This window comes from Manihot esculenta, chromosome 18 (genome assembly GCF_001659605.2).
Source record: "Manihot esculenta cultivar AM560-2 chromosome 18, M.esculenta_v8, whole genome shotgun sequence".
Lineage (NCBI taxonomy): Eukaryota > Viridiplantae > Streptophyta > Magnoliopsida > Malpighiales > Euphorbiaceae > Manihot > Manihot esculenta.
This window is the reverse complement of record NC_035178.2, coordinates 21,296,899-21,322,737: the sequence shown is the minus strand read 5'-3', so window position 1 is coordinate 21,322,737 and position 25,839 is coordinate 21,296,899.

Here is a 25,839-nt window from a genome sequence, read left to right as displayed (position 1 = left end):
ACACTGTGGTGGATATGGCTCGAAGAATGGAGGCAAGTGCTATAGTTGAGGGGTCAGTGAAGCAGTCAGTGACCCAGTCTTCAGGGTTTAAGACCCCAAACAGAGGAGGACCAGGTTTCTCTTCTCAGAGTTCAGGTAAGAAGAGGTGGGATAGCACCACCAAGAAGCCGAAGAAGAATAAGTTTTGGAACAAGTTGAAATCCGGTCTGGGATTTGGTGGTGGCTCGAGCTCAGGCTCAGATGGTACAGAATGCCAGAGATGTGGAAGACCACACAGGGGAGTGTGTCGAGCTGGGACTAATGCATGTTTCAGATGTGGACAGGAGGGACACATAGCTCGGGATTGTCCTAGAGCGCCTTTTATGGGCCAGCCCCAGCAGACAGCTTCTGGTAGTGTGGCACAGCCAGCAGTTCCAGCCACAACTCAGGGCAGTGGCAGAGGTAGAGGGAGAGGGGTAGCCTCTTCTTCTGGTTCCCGAGGTGAAGGTCCATCAGCTCCAGCCAGGATCTTCACCATGACACAGCAGGAGGCTAACACATCCAACACCGTGGTGTCAGGTAATCTCGTCATTGGGTGTTCTGATGTGTATGCATTAATGGACCCGGGTGCATCTCATTCATTTATTGCTCCGAGAGCCGTTGAGAGGTTAGGTCTGATAGTCTCTGGGTTAGAGTGTCCCCTATGGGTCAGTGGACCCAAGTGTGACCCGTCAGTGGCAGTGTCAGTCTGCCAGTACAGTCCAGTTTTTATTGAGGGAAGATGCCTCTCCGCCGACCTTGTGGTTCTAGATTTGACAGACTTTGACGTCATTCTAGGGATGGATTGGCTATCTACCCATGGTGCTACCTTGGACTGCAGGGACAAGGTAGTCAGGTTCAGAGATCAGAACGGGTCAGAGGTCGTCTTCAGAGGAGACAAGAGGGGCACACCTAGAGGTCTGATATCAGCTCTTCAGGCTCGTAGGTTGCTTAGGAAGGGATGTCAGGGGTACTTAGCTCATGTGAGAGAGCTAGACAGTCAGGTCAGGGAGCCGGCCTCGGTGCCAGTTGTCAGAGAGTTTCAGGATGTCTTTCCTGATGAGCTTCCAGGTTTACCACCTGCTAGGGAGATAGAGTTCGAGATAGAGTTGATGCCTGGAACTAGACCGATCTCTATCCCTCCCTACAGGATGGCTCCAGCCGAGTTAAAGGAGTTGAAAGAGCAATTGCAAGAGCTGGTAGAAAAGGGTTTCATCCGACAAAGTACCTCACCTTGGGGTGCTTCGGTCTTGTTTGTGAGGAAGAAGGATGGATCCCTTAGACTTTGTATCGACTACAGGCAGTTGAACAAAGTCACTACCAAGAATAGGTACCCATTGCTTAGGATCGATGATCTATTCGACCAGCTAGCCGGAGCGGGTTGTTTCTCCAAAATAGATCTAAGATCGGGGTACCATCAGCTAAGGATAAGGGATGAGGATGTGCCAAAGACGGCTTTCAGGACCAGATATGGGCATTTTGAGTTCCTTGTGATGCCGTTCGGGTTAACTAACGCCCCTGCAGCATTCATGGATCTCATGAACAGAGTGTTTAGCCAGTACCTGGATCACTTCGTTATTGTCTTCATAGATGATATCTTGGTGTATTCCAGGAATGCAGAGGAGCATGCCCATCATCTGCGGTTGGTCTTGCAGACTTTGAGGGAACATGGCTTGTATGCCAAGTTCTCTAAATGTGAGTTCTGGCTGAGGAGCATTTCGTTCTTGGGGCATGTAGTGTCAGAGAATGGTATTGAGGTAGATCCCAAGAAGACAGAAACTGTGGCTAACTGGCCTAGACCCACATCAGTGACAGAGATTAGAAGTTTCTTGGGTTTGGCAGGTTACTACAGGAGGTTCGTTCAGGACTTCTCAAAGATAGCAGCTCCTCTGACCAGACTAACCAGGAAGAATCAGAAGTTTCTGTGGACCGACCAGTGCGAGGAGAGTTTCGAAGAGCTTAAGAAGAGGTTGACTTCAGCACCAGTGTTAGCTCTGCCATCTAGTGATGAGGACTTTACAGTCTTTTGTGATGCGTCACGTGTGGGACTGGGTTGTGTACTGATGCAGAATGAGAGGGTGATCGCTTACGCTTCTAGGCAGGTGAAGAAGCATGAGTTGAATTACCCCACACATGACCTTGAGATGGCAGCAGTAATCTTTGCACTCAAGATGTGGAGGCATTACCTCTATGGGGTGAAATGTGAGATCTTTACAGATCATAAGAGCCTGCAGTACATCTTGAGTCAGAGGGATCTGAATCTGAGGCAGAGGAGGTGGGTAGAGCTGCTGAGTGACTATGATTGCAAGATTCAGTATCATCCGGGTAAGGCGAATGTCGTGGCAGACGCCCTAAGCCGGAAGTCACTAGGCAGTCTATCCCACATCGCGGCAGAGAGGAGACCAGTGGTAAAGGAGTTTTACAAGCTCATTGAGGAAGGTCTACAGTTGGAGTTGTCTGGTACAGGTGCCTTGGTGGCCCAGATGAGAGTAGCACCCGTGTTTCTGGAGCAGGTGGCTCAGAAACAGCATGAGGACCCGGAGTTAGTGAAGATTGCCAGGACTGTTCAGTCTGGCAATGATATCGAGTTCAGATTCGACAGTAAGGGGATCCTCCGCTATGGGAGCAGACTATGTGTACCAGATGACATTGGGCTAAAAGGAGACATTATGAGGGAAGCTCATAATGCAAGATACAACATTCACCCCGGAGCCACCAAGATGTATCAAGATTTGAAGAAAGTTTATTGGTGGCCAGCGATGAAGAAAGAAGTGGCACAGTTCGTGTCAGCCTGCGAAGTGTGTCAGAGGGTGAAGCTGGAACATCAGAAGCCGGCTGGAATGCTTAACCCGCTACCTATCCCAGAATGGAAATGGGAGAATATAGCTATGGACTTCGTAGTGGGGTTACCGGCGGCGTCCAACAGAGTGGACTCCATATGGGTGATTGTGGACAGACTCACCAAATCTGCTCACTTCATTCCTGTCAGGAGTGGCTACTCTGTGGACAAGTTAGCGCAGGTGTATGTCGATGAGATCGTCAGGCTGCATGGGGTTCCTGTTTCGATAGTGTCAGATAGAGGGCCCCAGTTCACCTCCAGATTTTGGCGGAGTCTGCAGAATGCCATGGGTACTAGGTTGGATTTCAGTACTGCCTTCCACCCCCAGACTGATGGACAGTCAGAAAGGACCATCCAGACTATCGAGGATATGCTCAGAATGTGTGTGCTAGACTTTGGCGGTTCTTGGAGGCAGCATCTACCTTTGGTGGAGTTTGCCTACAACAACAGCCATCATGCTAGCATCGGGATGGCTCCATATGAAGCTTTGTATGGAAGGAAGTGCAGATCACCTGTTTGCTGGGAGGAAGTTGGAGAAAAGGCCTTGGCAGGGCCTGAGTTAGTAGAGATCACCAGCAGGGTGGTACCTATAATCAGAGAAAGAATCAAGTCTGCTGCAAGCAGACAGAAGAGCTATGCAGACGTCCGCAGAAGACAGTTAGAGTTTCAGGAGGGGGATCTGGTATTGCTCAAGGTGTCTCCAATGAAGGGAGTGGTTCGCTTCGGGAAGAAAGGTAAACTAGCCCCACGATACATCGGACCCTTTGAAATCTTGCAAAAGATTGGGAATGTGTCGTACAAGCTGGATTTACCTGCTTCGATGGAAAGAGTCCATCCGGTTTTCCATGTTTCAATGTTGAGGAAGTTTGTGTCAGATCCGAGCAAGGTTCTTAGTGAGCCTGATGTGGAGGTCCAAGAGGATCTCACCTATGTTGAACAGCCAGTACGGATCATAGACACCCAGATCAGAAAGTTAAGAAACAAGGAAATCCCGATGGTGAAAGTCCTGTGGAACCACCACAACTTGGAAGAATGCACTTGGGAGACACGAGAGTCTATGCTCCAGCAGTACCCTCATCTCTTTTAAGGTTAGATCCCTATGTGTTTATGTGCCTTGTATGTGTGTTATGTTCCTTGCCATGCTATGTGTGCTAGTTGAGGTACATTCGGGGACGAATGTTCTTAAGGGGGGGAGAATGTAATACCCGGCTAGACTCCGGTATCGGAATTCCTACCGTCCGGTGGAATCTCGGATGTCGGAGACCTCTAGAAGGGTAGAACCATGCTTTCATAAAATGTTTTCATGTTTTTAATGGTTTTAAAGTATGAAACTAAATGAGTTTTTGCATGAAAATAGCATTGGAGGGAAACCCAGGTTCGGCCGCCGAAAGTCAAGTTCGGCCGTCGAACATGCATGCGTTTTGGAGGCACGTTAGGCCCCCGAAAGCATGAGTTAGGGAAGTTCAGGTTCGGCCGCCGAAAGTCAAGTTCGGCCGCCGAACATTGCATTGATGCGGAGGCACATTCGACCCCTGAACGTGGCCTGGCCAGCCACCTATAAATGGGGCACTTAGCCGAAATGGGCGAGCTTTCTCCCATTTTCGGCCACAGCAAGCTTCCGACCTTCCCTTTGCAACTCTTGTGCTCTTCCTCCAATTCTCTTCCATTTTTCTTAAGTTTTAAACTCACATTGCAAGTTTTGAACATTTAAACCAAGTTTTGGAGCTTTGGGAACTCAGGAGCTCATTTTCGTGGATCTCCAAGTTTAGGTCGTCTCCCTCTCGATCTTCAAGAGGTAAGGGCCGATCTTAAGCTCCTTATATGTTTTAAGTAAGTTTTATGCTAGATCTATGAGTAGAAATGCATGTTAGGTTATATTTTGAGTTATGGGTTAATATTGATGTTTTGGTCAATGTGTGTTGATTGCGGGTGTTTGAAGTGTTGTAGTTGGGGTATTTGATGTTTTGAGGCCCCTAGGAACTTGTATGCATGTTTTGGTTGAGGTTTATGCTTGATTTGAAGTTTTGGGAGGCAAGAGGTTCATTTGAACCAAGTTTCTGCCCCTCTGGCATAAACCAGGTTCGGCCGCCAAAGGGAGTTTCGGCCGCCGAACCCCCTTTGTGGAGGCAGCATTCGGCTGCCGAAGTTGCCCCCGAAAAGAGACTTTCGTCTCTGTCTGGGACTTTCGGCCGCCGAAGGTGCCGCCGAAAGTGCCCTGTTCAGCCATTTCATGCATATCTCTATGTGATATTTTCAGGATGTTTTAGGGGTTTTTGGGGAATATATTAGAGTCATGTTTATGTATGTTTGGTCCCTCATTGGAGTCCACCTGTGTAGGTTCGGACCCGAGGAACCAAGGACCCCAGCAGTGAGCCAGCTGCTACAGAGTTTGTCAGAGTCAGCCAGAGGTGAGTGGAACTAAACTTAACCTTTTTAAATTAAGAAATGAAATGCTTTTATCATGCTTCATGCATCATGATCATATTATAGGTTGTTTGCATTAGAATGCACGACTATGCCGCATTGTATTGTTGTGATAGATGACAGTGGATGGACATTAGGATGATTCATTAGCCTTCTGAATACGAAGTCCTGTGGTGCCCATAATAGGGCCGGGCAATAACTCCGAGTACGAAGTCCTGTGGTGCCCATAATAGGGCCGGGCAATACGAAGTCCTGTGGTGCCCATAATAGGGCCGGGCATGGAGTTGAGGGATTTTTGAATCAGTCCATCCGTGGTGTGATTTGTTTGTGCAGTGACGCATTTCATGATAGCATGTTTTAAATATTTTCTTTTATAGTTCTACTCACTGGGCATCTAGCTCACCCCTCTCCCCTAACCCCAGGTTTGCAGGTACGGGATAGATAGAGAAGGCAAGACGAGAAAAAGTCATATGTATGTAATAGTTAGTTTGTGGACATGACAATTGTATTATGATGAAATGTAAAAATATTCAGGATGTTATGTAATGAGGTTATTGAGGATAGAGTTGTGCTTGACCATAATGTATTGTTAATCCCTTTTGTATATACATGATCTTATGTTATGATGTTTATGTAAACTAACTCAACACAGGTTGTTTTGCCTTTAAGGCTTGATGAGATCCCACAGAGGGACTATGTTATGTATATGTTCAGAATATGCACAGGTTGAGTTAGTAGATGACAGTTTGTATGAAGAAAAGTTTTAATTTTTATGCATGTTGTTGATCATGTATGGGATTATACAGGTTTACAGGTTATATGTCAGGCTTGCTACGGGTCCCGGCAGCCTTAAGTCGACTCGGATCCTAGCGCCGGTAGCGGTCCGGATTTCCGGGGCGTTACAGTAGGGGTTTGATAGCTTCTGGGATTAGAATGTCCTCTTTGCGTCAATAGACTCAAGTGTGATCCATCAGTGGCAGAGTCAGTCTGCAAGTTGAGTTCAGTGCTAGTTGTGAGTAGGTGCCTTCCAGCTGACCTAGTGGTTCTAGGGTGATTGTTTGATGTCATTCTAGGGGTGGATGGGCTAGCTACTCATAGTACTGCCTTAGATAGCAGAGACAGAGTAGTCAGGCTTAGAGATCAGGATGGATCACAAGGAGTTTGTTGAGGGGACAGTGTAGAGATGCCTGGAATTTGATATCAGCCCTATCGACTCTTAAACTGTTTAGGAGAGATTATCAGAGGTTTCTTGCTTGTGTTAGAGAGCATAGCAGGTAGTCAGATTAGGAGGAAAACCAGTTTTAGTGCCCGCAGCCAGAGAAAAGTTTTAGATATTGTCCCAGACAAGTCGTTAGGTTTACCACTTGTTAAGAGAATAGAATGGGATATAGGAATGGTGTCTAGACCCAGAACCATTCCTAGTCTTCTCTACAGGATGGCACCAGTAGAGTGAGAGAGAGAGTAAAAGCCAAACGAGTAGTAGCTAGAGGTTAGTAAGCCAGGAAAGAGCTCGAGAGTGTTGCTATGAGATGCTGTGGCCTTGGATTTTATCCAGGGATAGGGAGAGTGATCTCTCATCTCTGAGTGCAGCCCTCAAGTATAAGACATAATTCAGAGAACAGAGTAAGAAGCAGAAGAGTAAGAAAAGAAGAAAAGTAAGTGAGATAGATCAGAATAAGAGGAAGAGAAAAGTAAATGAATTAGAGCAGAACAGAGAAAGAAAAGAGTAAGAATAAGTGTAAGTTCAAGAGAAGATTTCAGTTTTAGTCTGGGATTAAGTGGTGATTGAGGCAGAGGAAAGGGTTGGCCTTTCCAGTAGTAGATTCCCGAGGGAAGTTCCATTAGCCTTAGCTCGGATCTTCATCTTGACTCAGTAGGAGGCTATCACATCGAACACAGTGATGTCAGGTACGTTCACTTGTGGAAGTGTTCGGATGTGTATGCTTTTTGTTTTGAACCCTAGTGTTTCACTTTCCTTGTTGCTTTGAGTGAGCTGTTGATAGAGTGGGTTTGATGACTTCTGGGCCTAGAGTGTTTTCTCTGGGTTAGTGGACCCGCGTATGATCCATCTGAGGCAGCGTCAGTCAGTCAGTTCAGTTCAGAGTTTGTGGTGAGTAGATGCTATCCAGCTGACCTTATGGTTCTAGAGTTGACTATTTGATGTCATTCTAGGGCGGATTGGCTAGCTACTCATTGTACGACCTATGTCTGCAGAGACAAGATAGGAGAGTTTAGAGTACTGGATGGATCAGAGGTAGTCCTTAGAGGGGACAGAGTATAGGTACCTAGAAGTTTGATGTCAACCCAGCAGGCTCCTAGTTTACACAGGAAAGGTTGTCAGAGGGTTCTAGCTCTTGTGAGCAAGTTTAGTAGTCAGATTAGGGAATCAGCCTCAATGCCTGTAACTCGTGAGTTCTAGATGTTTTTCCCAGACGAGCTGTCAGGTTTACCATCTGTCAGGGAGTTTGAGTTTGGAATAGGAGTGGTGTCTGGACGCGGAACCATTTCTTTCCTTCTATCCTACAGGATGGCACCTGCAGAAAGAGAATGGTCAGAATAGTATAGAGAAGCTTGGTAGATAACGGTTGTATCCAACCTAGTACCTCACCCTGGAATGTTCCAGTGTCAGTGTGAGAAACGAAAGATGAAACCTTGAGATGTTGTATAGTGAAGAGTCTAACACAGAGGTTAGGGGTAAAAACTGCTCAGCAACTCTGAGTATATAAAATAGTATTTACTGGGTGAGGCAGATGAGATGTTAACTGCCCTCAGTCAGCAGTCGCTTATCAGTTTATCCTATAAAAATAGGTATTACTTCAGACTGATGATCGGTTGGATCAGCTGGCAGGAGCCAGTTGTTTTCCAAGCTAGATCTGAAATCTGGGTGCTAGCTGTTGAGAGCTAGAGTTAGTCCAGTGTAGTAGGACGGGATCAAAAGAGAAGAAGCCAGTATAGTAAAGAAGAAGAAAGGCGGGCAAGGATCAGAGTGCGCAGCAAGAGCGTAGAATAGTGTAGAAAAACAGAGAAGCATGCCCATTATCTACTGAGTGTTGTAGATTTTAAGAGAACACGGCATAGAGGCCAAGTTCTGTAATATGAGTTTGATTTCGGGGTATGTCTGTGTGAATCGTGATGTGTTACAATATGATTTCTGAAGTAAGTAGAGAGTTGAAACTATAAGCAAGTCATCTAACATTTCCTTAGAGTTGTTGCTCCTCTGACCGAGTTGAGTAAAGAGAAGCAAAGGTTAGTGTAACTAGAGTAGTGTGAATAAAGCTGAGAAGAGCCAAAGAGAAAGGAAAATCAGTAGTCAGATGAAAGAATCAAGTCAGTTGTGTACTGACAGAAGTGATAAACAGTCAGTGTAGAGTATGGACGCAGATTAAGCAGTTAAGAGTCAAGTAATGATTGTATACGACCCGGGAGTGTTTACTCCAGTACTATCTGTGTCTCTTTTCAAAGGAAGGTGTTAGGCTTTCCTTAATTGCTTGTTTACATGTATGTTTATTGTGTGAACATTCGAGGACGAATGTTCTTAAAGGGGGGAAGAATGTAATACCCGGCTAGATTCAGACATCGGAATTCCTACCGTCCGGTGGAATGCGAGGATGTCAGAGGTTTCTAGAAGGGTAAGAGAAAGGTTGTCTAAAATGTTTTCGAGCGTTTTAAAGGTTTAGAATGGTAATGGATTAAGTTTTGAAGAGAAAAGGCCAAGGAGGCATTTTTCCATGTTCGGCCGCCGAAGGTAAAGAGCGGCCGCCGAAAGTGCCCGAGATTCGGTCCCCGAAAGTTTGAGTTCGGCCGCCGAACGTTGCATGGTTTTGCATGCGATTCGGCTGCCGAAGCTGAGGCGGTTGTTCATCTATAAAGGGCACCGAGTCCAGAAAAAAAGAGGAGGATTCTTCTCTCTTTCTGGCCTAGGTGAGTTCTTGATCTCCTTGGATTGTTTTCATGGTTTTTTTATCAATCTTTCAAAGTTAAACAAGTTTTAAGTAAGTTTTATGTGTTTTTGAAGAGTTTGAAAGCTTGGAGGAGTTTGGAGCTTGGATCTCCATATCTTCGAGTTTGGATCACACCAGCCTTTGTTCTTCAAGAGGTAAGTGGAGATCCTTGGTTTTTATACTGTTTTCTATGAGTTTTATGAAGGGAAAAGGGAGTTTATGCATGAGTTTGCATGGTTGTGCATATTAGGGTTTATGGACCCTTTATACTTGATGTTTGCTTGCTGAGCTTGTTTGTTGGAGTTTAAGTTGTCTTAAGCTCCTATGTGCTTGTTCTTTTGAGATCTGGATGAGTTAGAGAGGTTGGATGCATGTTGGGAAGGATTGGAAGGTGTGGGAGGCGTGTTTATGCACGAAGCTGAGTTCTGGATGAACTCAGGTTCGGCAGCTGAAGGAAGATTCGGCCGCCGAACATGCCCGACTTTCGTCTATGGAGGAGACATTCGGCCGCCGAAGGTGCTGCCGAAGGTGTCCTGTCCAACCTTCCTTTGCTTGTTTTGCATGCATGTTTTGAGGTGTTCTATAGGGGTTTTGGGAAGTTGTTTACCAGTTGTATAGAGTATGTTTGGTGCCTCATTTGTGTCCTCCATTATAGGATTGGACCCGAGGAACCGAGGTGTTTAGCAGTAGTAGCTGCTTCAGAGTTAGAGTTGGCCCAGAGCTAGCCACTGCTTGGCTACAGGTGAGTGGAACTAAACTTCATATTTTACTTGAGAAATGACACGTTTCTAGCATGATCCATGCATCATAAAATGCCATGTTATGTCTTAGGTTGTGTTGCATTAGAATTCACGAATATGATGCATTGCATAAGATGTTGTTCATGTGGATGAATGTTGGATGATCCTTAGCCCTTGATATGAGATCAGAGATTATGAGTTGAGATATGGCATGAGGTAGCCATACCAGGTCGCTCTGAGATAGTCCAGGTCGCTCCTGGATTGTCCAGGTCGCTCTTGGTACTATGAGTTAGACAGACAGCCTGTCAGATCAGAGATCAGAGAAGTCCAGGTGATGACCTAGTCTCCTTGGCATAGTGGGACATGTTATAATATGAGACAGATAAGAGAAGTCCAGGTGATGACCTAGTCTCCTTGGCATAGTGGGACATATTATGACATATAGTAGAGGGCTATTGGTGACAAGTTCATCCGTGAGATGCTATGTTTGTGATGTGATGCATTCCATGAGAGCATGTAATGAATGAATTGTTTTATTGTTCCTCCTCACTGGGCTATAGAGCTCATCGCACTCCCTTAACCCCAGTTTTGCAGGTTCCGAGATAGCTATGGGAAGTCACAGTCAGCGAGAGTAAAGAAAGATATGCATGAATGTATGTTTGTAATAGCATAGTGGACATGATGTAAATAAAAGATTAGTTGTAATGTAATGTATAGATATGTACTGTCATATACTGGATAGATTTGTGCTTTCCCTAATGTCTTTGCTTTAGTGTGATGTATGATTAATCCCTTGTACATGAATCCTGTTTTACGTTTCTTGATGAGAAATGTTTGTATCAGGCTTAATGTATGGCTTTGATGAGATACCAGTGGATTGTGTTACAGAGTAAAAAGGGTTTCAATCCCTTGACCCACAGCAGATAGTAGTCACTGGTATAGGCCCTGAGGGCCACTTCAGATTGGCATATCTGAGAAGCAATAGTTAAGCCTGGAGAGTTTACAGGATTGTTGAGTATTTTTTTATCATGTATGGGATTTATCAGGTACACAGAGAGTATAGTCGGCTTGCTACGGGTCCCGGCGGCCTTAAGCCGATCTGGATCCTAGTGCCAGTGATGGTTCGGACTGTTACAGAGGGGTACCGGTTTCTGGGCTGTTACAGATTGGTATCAGAGCATAGGGCCTCAAGAGTACGGTGTGTTGAGCATCTTTGTTCAAGGACTAGTGATGAGGGGGTAAATCCCTAGAACCCATTATGACTGCGTGGCCCGAGGATGGCTCCCATCAAAACGTCTCTTCTTTGCCTTACTGTTTTCAAAATTCACAGAAGTTCATCCGTGAGATGCTATGTTTGTGATGTGATGCATTCCATGAGAGCATGTAATGAATGAATTGTTTTATTGTTCCTCCTCACTGGGCTATAGAGCTCATCCCACTCCCTTAACCCCAGTTTTGCAGGTTCCGAGATAGCTATGGGAAGTCACAGTCAGCGAGAGTAAAGAAAGATATGCATGAATGTATGTTTGTAATAGCATAGTGGACATGATGTAAATAAAAGATTAGTTGTAATGTAATGTATAGATATGTGCTGTCATATGCTGGATAGATTTGTGCTTTCCCTAGTGTCTTTGCTTTAGTGTGATGTATGAGTAATCCCTTGTACATGAATCCTGTTTTACGTTTCTTGATGAGAAATGTGTGTATCAGGCTTAATGTATGGCTTTGATGAGATACCAGTGGATTGTGTTACAGAGTAAAAAGGGTTTCAATCCCTTGACCCACAGCAGATAGTAGTCACTGGTATAGGCCCTGAGGGCCACTTCAGATTGGCATATCTGAGTAGCAGTAGTTAAGCCTGGAGAGTTTACAGGATTGTTGAGTATTTCTTTATCATGTATGGGATTTATCAGGTACACAGAGAGTATAGTCGGCTTGCTACAGGTCCCGGCAGCCTTAAGCCGATCTGGATCCTAGTGCCAGTGATGGTTCGGACCGTTACAGAGGGGTACCGGTTTTCGGGCTGTTACAATAGGATTTTTCAGTATGTGTGTAAGCTTGGATGATGAGGAAGGTGTCCTTTCCTTTTATTCCTTTCCTTTTGTCTGCTAGTGATGTCTAACGGCCTCCCTGCTACAGTGCCACCTGTCTCTATTACTTATATCCATACGTACAGATGCGTCAGACCCCCTCTCCATGCCACGACCATTTAATTCTCCCGGCGCGCATGCGGCTAGAGCTGTGAAGTGACTGGGCTTGTTGTCTTTCCTCACATCATATCACCGGGCTGGACTTCTTCTCATTGGACCTGGGCTCGCGGGCGACCCAGCATGCCTTGCGCACCTGGGCCGGGACTTAAAATACTGAACCGGGCGACTGAGAAAGACTCTAGGGGTTTGGGCCAGCGCTGTTTTCTTAGGCCCAGCCTTGCCTAGGGGTGGTGAGGCCCGACGGTCATCAATTGCCCCTTTACCTCCTCAGCAGTTATTGCATGAGTGATGAGGGGGTAAATCCCTAGAACCCATTATGACTGCGTGGCCCGAGGATGGCTCCCATCAAAACGTCTCTTCTTTGCCTTACTGTTTTCAAAATTCACAGAAGTCTTCTTCTCCTTTTGCTCTCTGTGTGCTCCATCTCCTTAATTTTCCTGCAAAATCATCTTCAAGGTATGTCTCCTGCTTTGCAATGGATAGTCCTAGGCTTCCTGATATCATGAATCTAGAGTCTAACGTCACACCTTTCTCCCTTGCAACCTTCTTTTCTTCAGAGTACTTGGATACCCTCCTTTTTCATATTAGGGCTCCTCACCGTAATGAGAGGATCGTTCTTCTCGATCCTCCTCCCTCTGATCTCGTTGATCCACAGAGGGACTGCAACCTAGTTTTCTTTGTTAAACAAGGAGAGTTTGGCCTGACCTTCCCCTTTTCTCCCTTTTCTGTAGAGGTCTTTCGATACTTCGGAATAACTCCTTGCATGCTTGCCCCCAACTCGATTCTTTTCATATGTTCCTTCGAATCTGTCAGTCTGAGTTGGGGTTTCACTCCTACAGCTCGTTTGTTTTCCACCTTCTTTCACCTGGTCTGAGCTAGCCAGGGTTTCTATTACTTTGCTCCTCGATGAGGGTTGTCTATCTTCTCGGGGCATAAAGACTCCATTAAGGGTTGGGCAGAGGGATTTGCAGTGGTAGAGCTGAAGGGAGGCTTCGAGTTGTCATGGCAGGTCGACCTCCCCTGGAGGGATGTGCCCCCGGGCTGCAACGACCTTCCTCAGCTGTGTCTTTCTGAGCAGATTTGCCTTCTTTGACTAACCTCTATTAAGCGGAAGTATGATGTCGAGAAATGTATGTTTGTGTCCAGTCTTCAAGACTGCAGGGAAGCGGGTACTTGCTTGTTGACGTCTTTTCTTCCTCTTGTTCTTGCTTTTTATTGAGTATGCTTCTAACTTGTTTTTGTTATTTTTGTTTTTTGTAGCCTCTGACCTCCCCATGGATAAGATTAAGCCTCCAAGGAACTTCGTCCTTCCTCAGGAGAATATGAGAGCCGCTCTGGACGCATTCAAGGTTGGAATGTCCGTGGCTGACACAACTCGCGAGGTCACCAACTCCATTTCTCCCCGGGCAGCTGGCCGGATTGTACCTTCTGCCCTGGCCTCCTCCCATGCCCTGGTTCCAGTCTCCCAGGGCTCTTGTTCTGATGCTCCGAAAGCATCCAACCACAGCCGAACTCCTTCCTCCAGATCTCCTACTGCTCCGAAGTCCAAGCCGGCCTCACTTTCGACTTCCCAAGAGCTTATAGTCATTAAAGAGTCTATTGAGGACATCTCGCAGGGAAGGACTGGGGTCGCTTCTACTACTAAAGGCGTTCCCAAAGGAAGCACCGAGGTCGCCTCTTCTGCTGAGGGCGCCCCAAGAGGGGAAACCAAGGTCGTCCCCATTTCTGAAGTCGTCTTCAAGGGTAGCATCGAGGTCGTCCCAACTGATAAGGGCGCTTCTGAGGGTGGAGCCGAGGTCGTCCTAGCTGCCAAGGGCGCCTCCAATGAGGGGTCTAAGGTCATACCTGCTGCTCCACACTTCAAAAAGACCGCTGCCAATGGTGGCATCACTCTCAAGGAGGCCACTGGTAAGCGAGCTCCTTCTATAGAGGTTCCTCCCGCGGCTCCTGCTCCCAAGAAGACTCTCATTTCTAAGCAACCTGCCACAGCTCTCCCTCCTGTCGAGAAGAAGAAAGTGTCTATGGAGTTGTTATCTTCTGCTCCAAACAATAAGGTCCTGAACGCTGATGAGATCACTCCCCAATCCGCTACGACCTCTATTGCCAAGCTGCTGCTGGGGAGGATGTTCAGTGGGATTACTGACGCCTCAGACCCACGTTTACTTGCTCTCACCGGCCTCCTAACCTGCTCTACTCGGCAGCAGGTGGCTTTTCACTCTCAGACTTGGGAGGAGCTAGGAGACAGTCTTCGAGAGATGCTCCTCATGGTGAGTCACTTCACTATTTTGAGTTGCTTTTGTTTTTGTTATTTTTCTAATTTCTTTTGCTATTTTTTCTTTCTACCAAGTGCTGGGTGTCTTTATGGAGATCGATGCTCGTGATCAGTCACTTCAGAGCTCGATGGACCGTAGGATTAAGGAGGCCCGCTATGAGGAGAATCTCATGGCCACTAGTGAAGTCCGAAGCCAACTTGCTGCAGTCCAGGGTCATTTGGGGACCTTTAGAGATGAGTTGGCCTGGACATAAGAGGATGTCAAGAAGGCTGATGAGAGGGCAGCTGCGGCAGAGTCTCATTGCAATGAGGCTTTGGCACAACTGTCCTCTATGGAGGATGCCTGTCGTGAGAGGGATGAGGCCGTGGTCCAGCGTGACGAGGCCTGGCGTCAGTGTAAGGCTACTAAGGCAGAGCGTGATGACGTCCAGACCCAGTGTGAAACGGTGGCAGCCTAGAGGGATGAGGCCTTGGCTCGCATTGTTGTCCTTGAGCAAAAGCTTAGCAAACGCACCGAGGACCTGAAAGGCCTGACTTTGGCAGCAGAGGTGTAATACCCGGCTAAGCTCCAACATCGGAATTCGAACCTTTCCGGCGGAATCTCCGTTGGAATCCAGAATCCCGAGGTCAAAATCCCTTAGAAGGGTGAAAATAAAGGTTTTCATAAAATGTTTTAATGTTTTTATGGTTTTAATCAAAGAAAGAAAATTGAGTTTTGAAAGAAAACACCATGGAGGAAAAGTCCAGGTTCAGCCGCCGAACCTCATGTTCGGCCGCCGAACATGGTGAAGTTGCGGAAGCACCTTTGGCCCTCGAAGGTGGTTTGGCCAGCCACCTATAAAAGGCCCCTTGTCCGAAAATGGATGAGTTTTCTCTCTCCATTTTCGGGCATAGGTGAGATTTCGCCCTTCCATGGTTGATTTTATGTTTTCCTTCAAATGCTTCAAGTTTTGATAAGATTTTTCCTTGTTTTGAAGATTTTTGAGCTAATAGCAAGGTTTTAGAAGTTTAGAGACCTCCGGAGACCTATTCTCCTAATCTCCAAGTTTGGATCGCATCTCCTCTCGATCTTCAAAAGGTAAGTGTACATCCATACTTTTTTATATATTTTAAGTAAGTTTTAAGAGGTTTTAAGGGTGTTTAATGCATGTTTAGAGTAGATCCAAATGTTAGGGTTTATGTTAGCTTTATGTCAATGTGATGCTATGTTGGTGTTTGTTGGGGTTAGGCTAGTTTTATGCCCCTATGTGCTTGAAAATGTGTTTATGCATGTTTTAGAATAGTTGGATGCATGTTGTAGAGTTTTGGTGGCTTGGGGCATAATGGCAGAATCGGGTTCTGCCACCCAGGAGGGCCAAGGTTCGGCCGCCGAACCTACTAGGGAAGGCAGTTTTGGCAGCCTAAACTCGCCCCCGAAAGTTGAACTTTCGGCTCTCGAGGGGAGTTCCGGACGCCAAACCTGCCCCTGAAGGTTGGTGACTTTCGGGTCTGTGAAGGCTTTCGGTCGCCGAACCCTGCCCTCGAAAGTGCCTGACTTTCGGATCTGTAGGGACCTTCGACCGCCGAACCTGCCGTCGAAAGTCCCCTGCCCAGCCTTCCTTTGCCTGTTTTCTATGCATGCTTTATGGTGTTTTAGGGGGTTTTTGGGGAGATGTTTAGAGTCATGTTAGAGTATGTTTGGTCCCTCATTTGAGTCCACCTGTGTAGGATCGGACCTGAGAGACCGAAGAGACCAGCAGTGAGTTAGCTGCTTCAGAGTCTGTTAAGCATCAGCCAAAGGTGAGTAGAACTGAATTAATCTCTTGTTTTAAAGCAATCAAACTTTTTAAGCATGTTCATGCATCATGAATACCATGTTATGTAATAGGTTGTTGCATTAGAATTCACGAATGTGATGCATTGCATAATTCGCTGTTGATGTGGATGGATATTGGATGACCCACTAGCCTTCGATATGCTATGCTATGATATGATATGGAAGTCCAGGTGTGGCCTGCACTACGCCCCTGGCAATATGTAAGAGAAAGACCAGGTGTGGCCTGCACTATGCCCCTGGCACAGTTGGATATGTTATGTTATGTTTAAGCGAAAGTCCTGAGGAGCTCCGTCGAGGGCCGGGCAAATTGGATATGTAGAGGGTTACTGGTGACAAGTCCATCCTTGATGTGTATTGTTTCTATTGTGATGCATTTTATGAGAGCATATGTTTATTAAATTGTTTTATGGTTCTGCTCACTAGGCTCTTGTAGCTTACCCCTTTCCCCTAACCCCCAGGTTTGCAGGAGCACAGGTAGCTGTGAGAGAGTCATCAGAGTTTTGGTATAGCATGATGTAATAGATTAATGTATTGTGGATAGTATTGTGCTTGGCCCTATTGATAGATTGTAATCCCTTTTGTACATGATCTTTATGTAAATGTTTTTAATGATGAGATGTGTTGAACCAAGCTTGATGTATGAGATGTTGACCCTACTAGAGCATTTGATGAGGGCTCTAGTATGGGGTTTTTATGTTTACAGTTATAATGCATGCACAGGTCAAGCTTGGTACATGAAAAGTTTAAGTTTTTATGAAAATGTATGATCATGTATGGGATTTCATCGGATATAACAGGATGTATGTTAGGCTTGCTACGGGTTCCGGCGACCTTAAGTCGATCTGAATCCTAGTGTCAGTAGCGGTCCAGTTTTCGGGTCGTTACAAGAGGAGTCACAACTTCAGCAGCAGGAACTCTTTCAAGAGGTTAAGGCTCTGGAGGGGAGGTGTTCTGCACTGCTTGAGGACGCCAAGCTTACTGAGGATAAGGTCCGGTTGGCATGTGAGGAGCGCCTGCAAGAGTACAAGGGCTCTGCTGAGCTGAAGGCCGAGATCAATTAGACTTGCAAGTGGTGCTTATAGGAGTATAAGGACTCTTCAGAGTTAAAAGATGAAATCAAGCAAGCCTGTGAGGATCATCTACAGCACTATAAGGACTCCTCCGAACTAAAGACCAAGATCGAGGAGGCCTGTGAGGCGCAACTTGTGGAGTTCATATAACAGGATGTATGTTAGGCTTGCTACGGGTTCCGGTGACCTTAAGTTGATCTGAATCCTAGCGCCAGTAGCGGTCCAGTTTTCGGGTCGTTACAAGACTCTGCCAAGAGGTTAAGGCTTTGGAGGGGAGGTGTTTTGCACTGCTTGAGGACGCCAAGCTTACTGAGGATAAGGTCCGTTTGGCATGTGAGGAGCGCCTGCAAGAGTACAAGGGCTCTGCTGAGCTGAAGGCCGAGATCAATTAGACTTGCAAGTGGTGCTTATAGGAGTATAAGGACTCTTCAGAGTTAAAAGATGAAATCAAGCAAGCCTGTGAGGATCATCTACAACACTATAAGGACTCCTCCGAACTAAAGACCAAGATCGAGGAGGCCTGTGAGGCGCGACTTGTGGAGTTCATATAACAGGATGTATGTTAGGCTTGCTACGGGTTCCGGCGACCTTAAGTCGATCTGAATCCTAGCGCCGGTAGCGGTCCAGTTTCCGGGTCGTTACAAGAGGAGTCACAACTTCAGCAGCAGGAACTCTACCAAGAGGTTAAGGCTCTGGAGGGGAGGTGTTCTGCACTGCTTGAGGACGCTAAGCTTACTGAGGATAAGGTCCGGTTGGCATGTGAGGAGCGCCTGCAAGAGTACAAGGGCTCTGCTGAGCTGAAGGCCGAGATCAATTAGACTTGCAAGTGGTGCTTATAGGAGTATAAGGACTCTTCAGAGTTAAAAGATGAAATCAAGCAAGCCTGTGAGGATCATCTACAGCACTATAAGGACTCCTCCGAACTAAAGACCAAGATCGAGGAGGCCTGTGAAGTGCGACTTGCGGAGTTCAAGGCCTCTGATGCGATGAAGGAGGAAATATGGAACAAGGCCTTCCGCATGTTCGCCTCCGGATTTAACCAAGGCCTAAAGGCAGCCAGGGATGCCCCCTCCACCCCATTAGCTCATCTCCGAGCTCTTGAAGCCGATTATGACGACGAGGAGATATGCTATGGGGAGGACGATAATCCATTCCTAAAGGTGCTCCTTCTTTGCCAACTGGACCTCAAGTAGAGAGTACTGGGCCTTAGGGAGGTAAAGTTGGGTCCCCAGCAGATGACGTTGGGTTGGCAGAACTGAGTGCTGGACTCCCAAAGGGTCACAATATAGATAATATAGATAATAGTGTAATTACTGAGGTTGAGCCTCTAAGTATCATCTTACCTCCTGTAATCTTAGATGAATAAATAAAAACGATGATTTCCCCTTTCTCGTATTTGTATTACCTTTTTTACTCTTTGTTTTTCTACTTTGATGCTTGAGTGTATGATGATCTAGAAACGTGTGTCTAGATGATGGATGATATATTTACCTCGGCTTGTACTTTACTTGTACTTAGATTATTTTTCATTCAGATTGCTTCATTGGCCTTACAGAACTGCCTACATCTTTTTAGGGCTGGAATCCTTTTTTGCTATTGGACTTATGAAATCTTTCTAATTAGACATAACAATAAAGGCCTTTGACAACATGTATTATTAACAATACTTCAACTCCCTTAACTTTGGATAATCAACTAACTAAATTGCTTCTTCTATGACTTTGCCAATTGAACTGGCCCGAGTTGAGGCCTCAGCATCAGGTCGGATTTTTCACTCGTGAGTTTTTCTCATTTTGGTGAGAGCAGTCTGCCTTTCGGCTCGCGAGGTCTTCCGCGTGATGAGTTCGGCAATACATAACACTTAGAGGGATAATCTTGTTAGGATAAGTGTCATACCTTAGGCAATTTTTAATTTTTATTCTTGTTGTGAGCTCGAGGCGCCTTATCCTTTTCGATGTGCCCTTTTGACAATCATTGCGGTATGAGCTATGCCCCCTGCTGGGACGTAAAGCTCGGTCTCCTGTCGCTTTTCTTGTTTCATTAAGTGTTTATTCACTCGTAGGCTAGTCCGAGTTGGGAACATAGCTCTTTTTATTTTGTCGTTTTGTGTATTCAACGTCTGTGGATCCCTCCGCATAGGGAGTTCGATTTTGGTTATTTCTTCTGCATTTTCACTTTATTAGACTCGGTTGTCCGCGTGTAGTGAGTCCGTCTGGCTATTGAGCCCGTCTGATCAATCGAGCTCGTGAATCCGTATTTTTGTTTTCCCAGTTTTTAAAGTGTCTTGACCTTTGAGATCGGATTGGCCTCCTTGGCTTTGTGCTGAGCCAAGTTTGGGCTTCAACTTGGCTCGTTTGTTCACGTTTTCATTTTGCCTCAGTCTTTTCTGGTGAAGGGAGGCTCGTAGCTGCTATTTTCGTTGGCATTTGATTCTTTTCTAAGCTCGGTCTTGTGTGGCTCAGCTTGGCATTCAGGCTCTTTGGGCCTAGTTATCAATTCGGGGCTCTTTGGCCTTGCGTGGAACTCAGGCTCAATGGCCTTATTGCCACTTCCAGGCTCTTTAGCCCAGCATGGGATTCAGGCTCTTTGACCTTACTGTCGCTTCATCCTCTCAGCTCGATTTTTTAGCGCTGGGAGTCAATTTCTGAGGCTAGTCACCTATCTCACTGAGGGCTTCCCTTGGGATTTAGGCTCTTTGCCCTTACTATTGCTTAATCCTCTCAGCTCGGTTTTTTAGTGCTGGGAGTCAATTTCCGAGGCCAGTCACCTACCTCACTGAGGGCTTCCCTTGAGATTTAGGATCTTTTGCCTTATTGTCGCTTCATCCTCTCATCTCGGTTTTTTAGTGCTGGGGGTTAATTTCTCAGGCCAGTCACCTACCTCACTGAGGGCTTCTCGTGACTGTTCTTTCTTTTTAAAGAAAATTGAGACATATAATAAAAATAACATCGTTGATTTCAAATGGCTTTGTTTATTTCATTCATATTTGGTAGAGTACAATTGTTCCTTTACATTGTGCGTGTTCTAGGGAAAGTACCTCTTCAGATGCTGGATATTCCAAGCATGGGGTTCCAAATTTCCCTGTAGGTCTTCAATCTGGTATACATCAGGCTTGAAAATTTTGGTTATTCTGAAGGGGCCCTCCCAGGTTGGTGCTAGCTTTCCCTGACCTTTTGATTATAATAGCGAGCCGCTCTTTGTTAATAAGCTATTGTGCGAATTTAGGCTTCTTCTCTAATCTCCTCTAAGGCATCCAGGTTACTCCTCAACTTATCACCGTTGGTGTCTTTGTTATTGAACTGGACACGGTGAGTAGGGATCTGTAGCTCGATGGGGACCACGGCCTCGATGCCAAATGCCAGTGCGAATGGTGTTTCATTTGTTGGGGTCTGAAGGGTGGTCCTGAATGCCCATAGGATGCTGTTGAGCTCGGCCGCCCAATTCTTTTTTGCTCCATCTAGTCGTTTTTTCAATCCCTGAAGAATGGCTTGTTTTGTGATCTCCGTCTGGCCATTGGTTTGAGGGTGGGTTACAAAAGAGAACTTATGCCAGATGCCTATATTTCTTGTGAAGTCTTTAAAGGTCTTGCAGTTAAACTGCTTACCATTGTCTGATATAAGAACCCTTAGTATCCCAAACCTACAAATGATGTTGCCCCAGACGAAGTCTATCATTTTCCATGCTGTGATGGTGGGGACGACCTCGGCTTTTGACCACTTCGAAAAATATTTCACTGCCACTATTACAAATTTTTTCTATCTTGTGGTCTTAGAGAAAGGACCCAGGATGTCTATGCCCTATTGCGAGAACGGCCACGGACTAGATATGCTGGATTGAGGAGTGGCTGGAGTGTTGATGGCGTTGGCAAACTGACTGTGAGGTTGTCGAGGCCGGTCAAAAATAACTTTTTTTGTTATCCACAATTTTACAACTATAGATAGTGGTAAAAGGATCGAATCCATAGGGAATTGATACTCACCTATTTTTCTTATCAAAGTCTAAGTAAATAAACTGAAAATAAAATAAAAAGGGGGTTTTGAGATTGATAAACTAGTCTAGAATTAAAAGTAAAGCAAATAATAAAGTAAAGGAAATTTAATAATGAGAAAAGCCTAGTTGAAGCATCGGATCCACTTCAGTTGTTGGGATTGATCAGTGACACTTAGGTTCTTTTATTTGACTCAATAAATTAGTTATAAGAGTGGAAGACGCTTCTTACCACCATATCCCTCCTTAAGCATAGATTAACTAGGAAAGATTCTCTAACTAATCACTAATCAACAAGTTGCCAAAGAACGTCCTTGGGGCTTTAGAATCATACAACTGTTAATTGCATTAAAAAATAGAGAGATCTAATTCTAGCTACCCAAACGTATGGTGATCTTGCTAGATTATAAAATCTCCTTGGTTTTTACACCAAGACTTACTTGTGTTTGAATAATTCAAGCAATTACGGACTTAAACTACCCAAACTAACAAATTATCACTTGGCAATCAAAAATCAAATGGCCCTATTGATCTAAAAAACAAAGTAACAATAGAATTAAGCATGAAATTGCATAAATATTGATAAATAAAAGAATAATATTGTAACAGCCCGGAAACCGATACCCCTCTATAACGGCCCAAACCGCTACCGGTGCTAGGATCCAGATCGGCTTAAGGCCGCCGGGACCCGTAGCAAGCCTGGCATACATCCTATCACCTGGTCAAATCCCATACATGATCAAAACTTTAACATAAAAACTTAAACATCTGATGTAAATACCGAGCTTGACCTGTATGCAACATAATTGGAAACATAAAGAACCCCCTACTAGAGCCCTCAAAAACTCTAGCTGGGTCAACATAACATACATCAAGCTGGGATCACATCCAAAGAACTAGAACCTAACCTGTGCATGCATCAAACCAAAAACATAAAACCTCCACTAGAGTCCTCATTAAACTCTAGCATGGTAAACAACACATGCCACAAGTTTAGTTCCAACACAACCCAACATTAAACCAATATATACATCATGTACTAAACAGGGACTAACCAAGTCTTAGGGCCAAACACCGTACTAATCCATAAACAATTCTCTACTTTACTTTACATTACATTACATTATCTTACAATACATTATCTCAGTTTACATTACATGTCCACACTAAAAGTACTAATCTATTACATAAGCATAACCTTAACTCTTGAGACTTCCCGATCGACCTCATACCTGCAACACTGGGGTTAGGGGAGAGGGGTGAGCTAAAAAGCCCAGTGAGTAGAAACAAAGAAAACAGTTCATTAATTACATGCTTTCATGAAATGCGCCACAGCACAAACAATTCACATCACGGATTGGACATGACCTCCAAAGCTCCCTCTGTCGGTGCCCGGCCCCCAAAGGAGCTCACATAGGACTTTCATTACAAAACATGGTGGCCGGCCCTCAAAGGACCTCCACAGGACTTCTCTTGTCGTGACAAATCGTGGGCCATTGGGGTCGCCTTGGTCCATCCACATCAACAGTAAATAATGCAATGCGTCATATTCGTGTAACTAGTGCAATCAACCTATTACATATAAACATGATGCATGAACATGCTTTAGGCATTTGATTTCGTAAAATGAAAGATTAAGTTTAGTTCTACTCACCTCTGGCAGACGCTGGACTGACTCTGCAACTTCTAACACTGATGGCCTCCTCGGTCCCTCGGGTCCGATCCTACACAGGTGGACTCGAATGAGGTGCCAAACACACTCTAACAACTCAAAAACAACTACCCAAAAACCCCCTAAAACATCACCAAAGCATGCATAGGGAACACCAATGAAAGGGCTGAACAGGACACTTTCGGCGGCACTTTCGGCGGCCGAAGGTCCCTTCCAGAGCCGAAAGCCATGCAGGTTCGGCGGCAGAAGCCTCACTCCTGATCCGAAAGTCAGGCACCTTCGGCGGCCGAACATCACTTTCGGCAGCCGAACATCACCTTTGGCGGCCGAAAGTCTGCTCCAGATCCGAAACACAACTTTCAAGGGCAAGGTTAGGCGGCCAATCCATGCATCCATAGGCAGGTTCGGCGGCCGAAACTACCTTCGGCGGCCGAACCTGAATTCATCCAAAACTCAGCGTCTTATGCATACAAGCCTCCCAAGCCTTCCAAACACCCCAATTAAGCATCCAACCTCAAAAAAACATGCATAAACCCTTAACCATGCACAAACGAGCTTAAACAAGCTTAAACTCCAACAAAGAATATCCTAAAGCATACATAAAGAGCTTATGATCCACATAAGCCAAAACCATCAAAACTACTCAAAACCTCACTTGCTCTTTCCCAATCATGCATACACTCTCCCACATGCATAAAGGAGCATAAACTAACATAAACTCCTCAACACAAACATCACATAACATACATTGGGCATAAAAACCACATAAACCTAAACATGCATATCTACCCATACTCAACCATTAAAACTCCAATAAACTTACTTAAAACTTCATTAAAACACAAGGAAAGCAAGGATCTACACTTACCTCTTAAAGATCGAGGGGTGGTGCGATCCCTAACTCGGAGGTGTGGAGGGTCCAAGCTCCAACAGTCTCCAAGCTCCCCAAAACTCCTATTTGAGCTTCAAAACTTCAAAACAAGGGTAGAACTCATGAAAACTTGAGGGATGGGTAGAGAAAGCATGAAAACGACCAAAGGAGTACAAAAACTCACCTGAGCTCGAGAATGGGGAGAAAACTCGCCCATTTCAGATCTGAGGGCTCTTTATAGGTGGCCTGGTCAACGGCCTTCGGCAGCCTAACGTGCCCCCTAAACTCATGCATGTTCGGCGGCCGAACCTTGGTTCGTTCAAACAAAGCTTTCGGAGGCCAAAAGCACTCCCGAAACCTTCCCATGTTCGGCGGCCGAACTTCACTTTCGGCGGCCGAACCTGGCAAATGCCTCCTTGGTCTTTTCTTTTCAAAACTCAATTCTTTTCCATTTAAAACCATAAAATCAGTAAAAATATTTTAGAAAACACATTTTACCCCTCTAGAAGCCTCTGGCATCTTCAAGATTCCAGATTCCAACGGAGATTCCACCGGAAGGTAGGGATTCCGATGCCAGAATCTAGCCGGGTATTACATTCTTCCCCCCTTTAAGAACATTCGTCCCCGAATGTTCCACAAACAAACAGGCATAGCATAAAACATAGCATCAATCATACATAAACAAGCAAGCAACAAGCAAGCAAAACCTAAAAACCTCTCTCCAAAGAGAGACACAGGTACTGCTGGAGTAAGAACTCCCGGGTCTCCCAGGTACCCCCTTTCCCAAAAGAAACACCTTAGCAATACCCAACCTTCTCCTGAACTCCACTGGCTTCCGCTGCGCTTCTCTGATCCTTACTCTTCTCTTCATCTTTACTAACTATCTTCTTCTCACTGCTAACCCAAAACTAACTCTAACTCTCACAGGTAGTACCCGAATTTCAGATCTATCTTGGAAAACAAACAGCTCCTACTAGCTGTCCCAATAGATCATCCATCCTGCATGGGAATACCTGCCCTTGGTAGTGACCTTGGTCAACTGCTTACAGTCGTTACAAAGTCTCAAGGATCCATCCTTCTTTTCCCATAACCACACTGGAGCAATCCAGGGTGAGGTACTAGGTTGGATAAAACCCTTGTCTACCAAGTCTCACAACTGCTCTAACTACTACCTCAACTCTGCAGGTGCCATCCTGTAGGGGAGAATAGAAATAGTTCTGGGTCCAGACACCACTTCTATGCTCAACTCCATTTCCCTGACAGGTGGTAAACCTGACAACTCGCCTGGAAAAACTTCTAAGAACTCTCTCTCAACCAACAGACACTGAGGCTGGTTCCCTGACCTGACTACTAAACGCTCAAACAAGAGCTAGAACCCTCTGACAACCCCTCCTATGCACCCTACGAGCCTAACAGGCTGACATCAAACCTCTAGGCATCCCTACTATGTTCCCTCAAAAGACTACCTCTGATCCATCCTGTCCTCCGAACTTGACTACCTTGTCTCTACAAACCAAGATAGTACCACGAGCAGAAACCAATCCATCCCTCGATTGACGTCCAAACAGTCAAGTCTAGGATCTCAAAATCGAGTGGAAGGCATCTACCCTCAACTGTCACAGAACTGAACCGGCAGACTGACTCTGCCACAGATGGATCACAGTCGGGTCCACTGACCCAAAGAGAACACTCCAGCCCAGAAGCTATCAACTCAACCTCTTGACAGCTCCTAGAGCAACTAAAGAAAGAGAAACTCCAGGGTTCACAAAAACATACACATCAGAACATTCAAAAGTGAGCGTACCTGACACCACCATGTTCAATGTGTCTGCCTCCTACTGAGCTTGGGTGAAGATCCGAGCTGGAGCTGACGGACCTTCTCCACGGAAACCCTCAGAAGAAAAGACTGACCCTCTTCCTCTGCCTCGACCACTAACCTGCAGCATGGTTGGAGCTACTGGCTGAGCCGCTCTACCTGA